Below are 7,241 nucleotides of genomic sequence, written 5' to 3' on the forward strand. Positions count from 1 at the left end.
TGTCTCACTTATCCAGAGGGCCTGGTCCAGTTCCATGGGGGCTCCTCAGCTATTGGTTCACAGTTCATGTGTTTCCACTAGTTTGGCTAGTTGTCCCTGTGCTTTTTCCAATCATGGTCTCAATATCTCTCACTCATATAATCCCTCCTCTCTCTCTCAATCATTGGACTCCTGGAGCTCCACCTGGGGCTTGGCCGTGGATCTCTGCATCTGCTTCCATCAGTCACTGGATGAGAGTTCAAAAAAAAAAACTTTTTTTGTAAGTAGCAAATAATATTTTAGGCTTCACGGGCCACATAACATTTTATTGTAGCACCATCTTTGTGTTTACAGCTTTTAAAAAACTGTAAAAAAAAAAAATAAAATTCTTTGCTAGCAAGCTGTACCAAAATAAATAAATAAATAAATAAGTAAGTAAGTAAGTAAGTAAGTAAGTAAAAAACCAAAAAGCAATCAATTTATAATTTTCCAGAATTGAAACAAAACAAACCTGGTCCTGGCTTCTGTTTCTCAATTTCTCAGAGCAACAAGATCAACAAAAGATATGAGAAATAGCTATTTCTCCAATAAAAGAAAAATGAGAAATATCTTTGTTTGGGTTTTCCATAGCCCCAGTCCTGTGTTGAAGGTCAAGTGGAGAGGCAGGTGGCTCTGCCTGGAGGGGACATGTGCATGTGTGCTAATTTAACCCCAGTCCCGTGTTGATGGTCAAGTGGAGAGGCCAGTGGTTCTGTCTAGAGGGGACGTGCACACATGTGCTAATGACCTTGGGCTTCCTTGACCGGGAAGACTGAACTGGGTCAACATGCTACTTTTGGTTGTGGGTGTGCTGCTATTTCTTCTATAACAAATAGAAGTATTTTTGATGTTTTTGTCCAGTATCTGCACCCCTATTTTTTGCCCCCTGAAATGCTTTACTTATATTGCTCTCTAGACCCCATTGGCATTAGAATTTGGTGCCTTCCTACTTTTGATTCTTCTGTCATTCCAACCAGGGTCTGACAAACTGCAGCTTAAAACAAAACAAGCAAGCCGGGCGGTGGTGGCGCACGCCTTTAATCCCAGCACTCGGGAGGCAGAGCCAGGCGGATCTCTGTGAGTTCGAGGCCAGCCTGGTCTCCAAAGTGAGTTCCAGGAAAGGCGCAAAACTACACAGAGAAACCCTGTCTCGAAAAACCAAAAAAAAAAAAAAAAAAAAAACAAAACAAAACAAGCAAACACAAACAAAACCCCCAAATACAGAAACAAACTTCATGATTGCAGACTGAAGGTCTTACCTGCATGAATTCTCCCTTCCTTTGTCTCAGTTTTCATTCAAGAAGGGAAGCAGATGTGACTCAGACTGAACATCCTCTGAGCAAGGCCTTCCAGCCAAAGCCCTATGGATGCTTTGGACCATAGTTTTTGCTATCATGGCGGATGGGGGCGGGGGGCCTTGTTGGCATATAGCAGGATATTCAACAGCACAGGGATGTTGGGCTCTACCTACTGGTGTCACTAGCATCCCGGAGTGGTGACAACTCTAAATGACTTCTGGGGGTGCAAACTTGTGCTGGCTTTCAGCAACTACTGCTTCAAACAGAGGGCTGACTTCTAGGCATTGCTTCCCTGTGGTTTGCCTTGCAAGTTCCTGGATAGTTTTGTTTCCTCACCATAAGGTGAAACGATTAATGTGCAGCAGGTTTTGAAGCTTTGTGCTGCCAGAGCTGATTTAGAATTCAAGCCCCGGCCACTTGTCACAGAGAGAGACAAAACTAAAGGAGATAGTTCAGAATTAACTTTCAGACACAGCTAATTAATGGCAAACGTCTGCCTCAGTCTCTGGTTACTGGAGGGTTGTGAGGCTGAGCCATACTTCTGTCCTCCAGTGCTAAGACTTGCAGATTGCCACAGAACTGGCTGCCAAGCAGCTTGCCCAGCCCTAGGGCAAGGAGAGTACAGAGGAAGGCGCACAGAAGCCTGTTTGTTCTCAACTAGGGTTTAAGCAGCATTAAAAGCCAGAAAACAGTCAGGTTTATAAAACCCATATCTGAAAAAAAAAAAAAATGTTTGCTACATTAGTTCTCAAACAGGGAAAATTTCTAGTCTCAGACAAAAGGGTCCCAGTTAAAAAACTTTTTAGAATAAGAGAAGCCTGGGCATTCCCTTTGGACCTGGCTGGCTGCACTGTTTCCCTAACATGCGCTCACACGCATTTTCCTAACTCAATCCTGACATCGTCCTTGGAACCGTGAAAGTCGGAGGCAGTCTGGGGAGAGTTTCCTTATGAGCAATTGGAGCGGTGTTTTTGTTCTGCTTTACTTTGTTTGCTATTTAATAAACTGACACACAGACACAGTTCTGAGAGAAGTCCAGGACTTTAAAGACTTCTAAAAATGTCAAGAAAACCAGAGAGTGATTGTGGGAAGGAAGGAAGTAGAGAAATGAACGGAGGAAGGGAGTTGGTGAGAAGAAGAAGAAGAAGAAGAAGAAGAAGAAGAAGAAGAAGAAGAAGAAGAAGAAAAGAAGACAGAATTACAATACAGTCAGTGAAGGAAAGAAAGAAGGAAGAGGGGGGAGAAAGAAATAGAGAGAGAAAGAAAGAAAGAGAGAGAGAGAGAGAGAGAGAGAGAGAGAGAGAGAGAGAGAGAGAGAGAGAGAGAGAAAGGGAGAAAGAAGGAAAGAAGGGATTGTAGACAGAGAGAAACAAAGACTTACACGCAGGACTTTCAATGTATGGAGATGAAGAGTGAATTGTCTTTAGTGTCCCAGTCCCTGCTATTCAAGCCCCACAGAGACCTTGATTCAAGGTGAAGCCCTCATTGGCATCACCTAGGAGCTTGGTAGAAATTAGGACATCAGACTCTACATCGGACCCACTGATTAAGAAAGGACCTGCATCCCGAGGCTGCATGTTACTCCTGTGCATGTTAATATTTTAAAACTATGACTACCAAGATCCATTTCTAACTGAGGCTCTCTGTAGACCAGTGAATGAGCTACATCAGCATGGCCTGAGAACAGCACCCATTCCCAGACCCCACCCTGGACTTACTCAGAACCTCTGAGGGTGAGGCCCAGCAGCACATGCTTTAACAAGTCCTCTAGGGATTCTGTTGCATGCTCGAGTTTGAGCAGTATTGGTGTAGATTTAAACAAAACCTAACAAACCACAACTGGATTGATCTATGTCAGGAAGGTGCATGGCAGCTTCAACACCCCAAAGCTGTGCGGTGACAGTCAACATACTTAACCACTTAGTGGCTTGGCTTCCCAGAATGGGAAGTGCTTGCAGCGTATCTGCTCAGTTCCTGCCAGGTATTAAGCCTTTTGATTGTTGGATTTGGGAGAGAACCAGGATGTTCCTAAGGAGGGATTTGTTCAACCTCAGTGAGGTGGGACAAAGGGATAGAGTTACCCTTCCTAGATAACAAGTTTTCAATATCAATACTCCAAAAAGCAAGTGGTTTGTCAGAAAAACCAGTGTGTTTGTGGGGTTGGAGAGATGGCTCAGTGGTTAAGAGCACTTGCTGCTCTTGCAGAGGTTCCTGGTTCAGTCCCCAGCACCGGCCTTGTAGCTCACATCCTTCTGTAATTCTAGTACTGTGGAACTGACTCCCTCTTCGTGCCTCCTCAGCACCAAGCATGCATGTGATATACATGCATACATGCAGGGGAAAAACTCACACACAAAATCAAATACATTATTTTTTTTTCCCAAAAAGAAATGTTTATTTAAAATTGTATTTGTCTGGAAATCTAGGATTGAAATGGCCATCTCCATGGAGCTTGTTACTGTTGGTGATTCCTTTACTATCAGGAAAGAAAACTCTATTGTGTCCTCTGACCCAAAGCCAGGACAGGAAGGAGCTGCATTCACTGGCACAGGCTACAGGAGCCAAGACAGCGGGGTTGTTGGGCAATTATGCCTTTTGGGTAGTGTGTGAATTAAAGAAAGACCAAGACGGAAATGATGATTCTCCTGTTTCTCTCAGTCCCTGCTACGTGCATGAAGGGACGTGAGAGGCTTTTTTTTTTTTTTTTTAAACCATGGGAGTGAAAAGCTGCTCCAAGGGCAGATTTTCGATATGTGGGTTCTTTACACTCTTGACAGAAAGTCATTTTTCCATCCCGTGCTTTAAAATATGTGACTATTTTGTGGTTCTTTATGTGTTCTTAAACTTTTCCTGGTGTCAAATGTAAATTTTAGTTTTCAAACTAAGCTATTGTAGAAAATGATGTAAATATCTATTATGACAAATATAAGATTAAAAATACATAAAGGATAAAGTTGTATCTAACCATTAAATAACTAAAATACTACTCAGGCATGGTGGCACTTTAGGAGCTGAGGCAGGAGGACTTCGAGGTTGAGGTCAGCTACACAGTAAGACTCTTTAGTATTTTTCAAATTAATTTTGTGGGTGAAGAAAGAAGGAAATTTTTTTTTCTTCAGCTAATTTACTATCAATTTTTCTCATTGCTTTGTAATAGTTCTCATAGAAACTACTAGAAGTCATGTGTGATAATGCAATCTTAAGGCATTTCCAATGTGTCTATTCCTACCACAGATACATGCTTATTTATTACATAATCAATTAAAATATAAAAGCTAATACCATTACCTTTTTCTTTGTAAACTTTTCTTAGCTTCAAACAAAGTTATGAAAATCATTGATGTACAAAGAGGTATAAAATGAATCTGTCTATGGAAGATGATTTTGTTAAATGTTAACATAGAAATGTGAATTCTATGGACAACAAATGTCTGAAAACTGAGGTCTCCCTATGTAGGGTAGGATTGAGCTGAGGTCTAAGAAAACTAGGATGAGCTAAAGAGGTTGGATTACAGAAGGGCTTCTAAGAAGGACTTTGACATTCATAAGCAACAAAGAAGGGTCTTTCAGTGTTCTTGAGTAGGAAAATTGAGGCAGCCCTGCCATGCTTCATAAAGGATGAGTATCGTGATGATGCCATACAGGCTAAAAGAAGATAGCTCAGATCCAGAGAGGCGTGTTGGGAGCTGCAGAACTTTTTTTTCCCCAGAAAATGTATTTGATTTTGTGTGATGGAAAATGGTTGCTAACTACCCTTGTAGAAGACAGAGCGATTCAAGCTGGGTGTGGTGATGCGGTGCCCACATCATCACCACTCTAGAGGCAGAGGCAGGAGGATGACCAGCAGTTCAAATAAGACCAAACAAAATAAAAGATAGTGACTCTTCTGTAAATACTAGTGAAAGGTAATTTTCAGAAATAGACAACTTGAGCTGAGCCCAATAATAATAAGACTGCCATTGGCAGCTAAACTTCACCAAGAGTAAGCATCCTGTGCTAAATTATCAGTGCAGGGCAGTGGTCCGTGGGATAGGGAGAACCATATGTTTTTTGCATCAATTTCCCAGTTTCACTTGGAAAAAAAACTACATGAGATGACCAGGGGCTGAGTTTCTTTCCAGTTCAAATGCCATGCTGATGTAGCTCGTTCACAGGTCTACAGAGAGCCTCAGTTAGAAATGGATCTTGGTAGTTGTTCTTTTAAACATCGGCATGCACACAAGTAACATGCAGCCTCGGGATGCAGGTCCTTCTTTATCAGTGGGTCTGATGTAGAGTCTGATGTCCTAATTTCTACCAAGCTCCTAGGTGATGCCAATGAGGGCTTCACCTTGAATCAAGGTCTCTGTGGGGCTTGAATAGCAAGGCCTGGGACACTAAAGAGAATTCACTTTTCATCTCCACACATTGAAAGTCCTGCGTGTAAGTCATTGTTTCTCTCTGTCTACAATCCCCTCCTGACCCTCCTCCTTTCATTGACTGTATTTTAACTCTATCTTCAGTCATGTAGCAGAAGACAGTCTCCACCTCTAGGGTAGAAATGACAGTATCTTCTGCAAATATTTATCAACTCTGTGTGTACTTCAGGTATTTACAGGACACAAAAGGGTCCAAGGTCTCCACCATTGCCAGCCTTGCAGAAATAGTCACTGACCAAAATGGGAACGTGGACAGGCACATGCCTCTTTTTAAAATCAATCCCCAAGAAACGCGGTCTTCATCATTCTCTCTGCATAGCTCCCAAGGTGGGATTTATCCATTCTTGGATGAGGAGTCCCAAAGCAGTGATTGCTCATTAGCTTTGCCATTTAGGTGGCCGTTGAGTGACTCCATCCCTCCAGGTCCTGGGAAGGAGGAGCTCCAACATGATTAAAGGCACACATTTTTAATCCCAGGACTTGGGAGGTAGAGACAGGCGCATCTCTGTGAGTTTGAAACCAGCCTGGTCTATAGAGCAAGATCCAGGACAGGCACCAAAACTACACAGAGAAACCCTGTCTCGAAAAAAACAAAACAAACAAACAAATAAATAAATAAAAGGGAACACAAAATTGTAGCTTACAAATAAGATCGGAATAGGTCAGATTGGACCTCCAATTTTGCACAGCCAATTCTGCGTCTTATAACAACTAATGTGGCTATCACAAGGCTTGGGGATGTCGCCCTAAGAAACCTTGCAACAACAGGAAAAGCAGGTTGCCTTAGAATGAAAATAAAAAGTTAAAGGGCTTACTTTTCTTCAGGTATCTCATAACCATGTTTGTAAAATATCATATATTCTATCATTTTTATTAAAATTACATACATTTAAAGAAAATTAAAAAACAATGAAAAAATAATGCATCATCTAACTTGAGGAAAATGGTTGTCAGTCTGTCACTGTGACTCCTTCCCAGCCTCTGTCTTGCAATTAGAGGACAGTCACTCAATGTGCAGTGTGCTCAGCAAAGAACAACGTGCTTTGAAAATACTCATGAACCGGAGAAACATCTTTCCAATCATTCATGCATTTTTCCTGACTGACACCCTGTACTAGGAACTGTGACTGAGTCGTGGGATAGAGAGGCACACAATTCCCCTCCTGGAGTGGCCTCTCCCTGTAAACCACCAAGCAAGGCAGCTGTCTCAGTCCCTGTCACTGTGACCAACACCCACTGAGAAGCATCCTTAATGGAGGAAGGGTTTATTTTGACTCTTCAATAGTGGCTTGTGCACAGCTTGCTCACAGCCTGGTGAACCAGGATGCAAAAGATTTAGAGCTCGAACCAGAGAGAACTCTCACCCTCTGGCTTGACTCCACCAGCAAGGTCCTACGTCCACAACCTTTTAAAACAACCCACCAACCATGAATTCCTCAAATACATGAGCCTGTGGGAGACATTTCATAACAGCACTGCTCTCAGCAACCACACTCTGGTCTTCAGA

The sequence above is a fragment of the Peromyscus maniculatus genome, chromosome 2, assembly GCF_049852395.1.
Source record: "Peromyscus maniculatus bairdii isolate BWxNUB_F1_BW_parent chromosome 2, HU_Pman_BW_mat_3.1, whole genome shotgun sequence".
NCBI classification, from domain to species: Eukaryota; Metazoa; Chordata; class Mammalia; order Rodentia; family Cricetidae; genus Peromyscus; species Peromyscus maniculatus.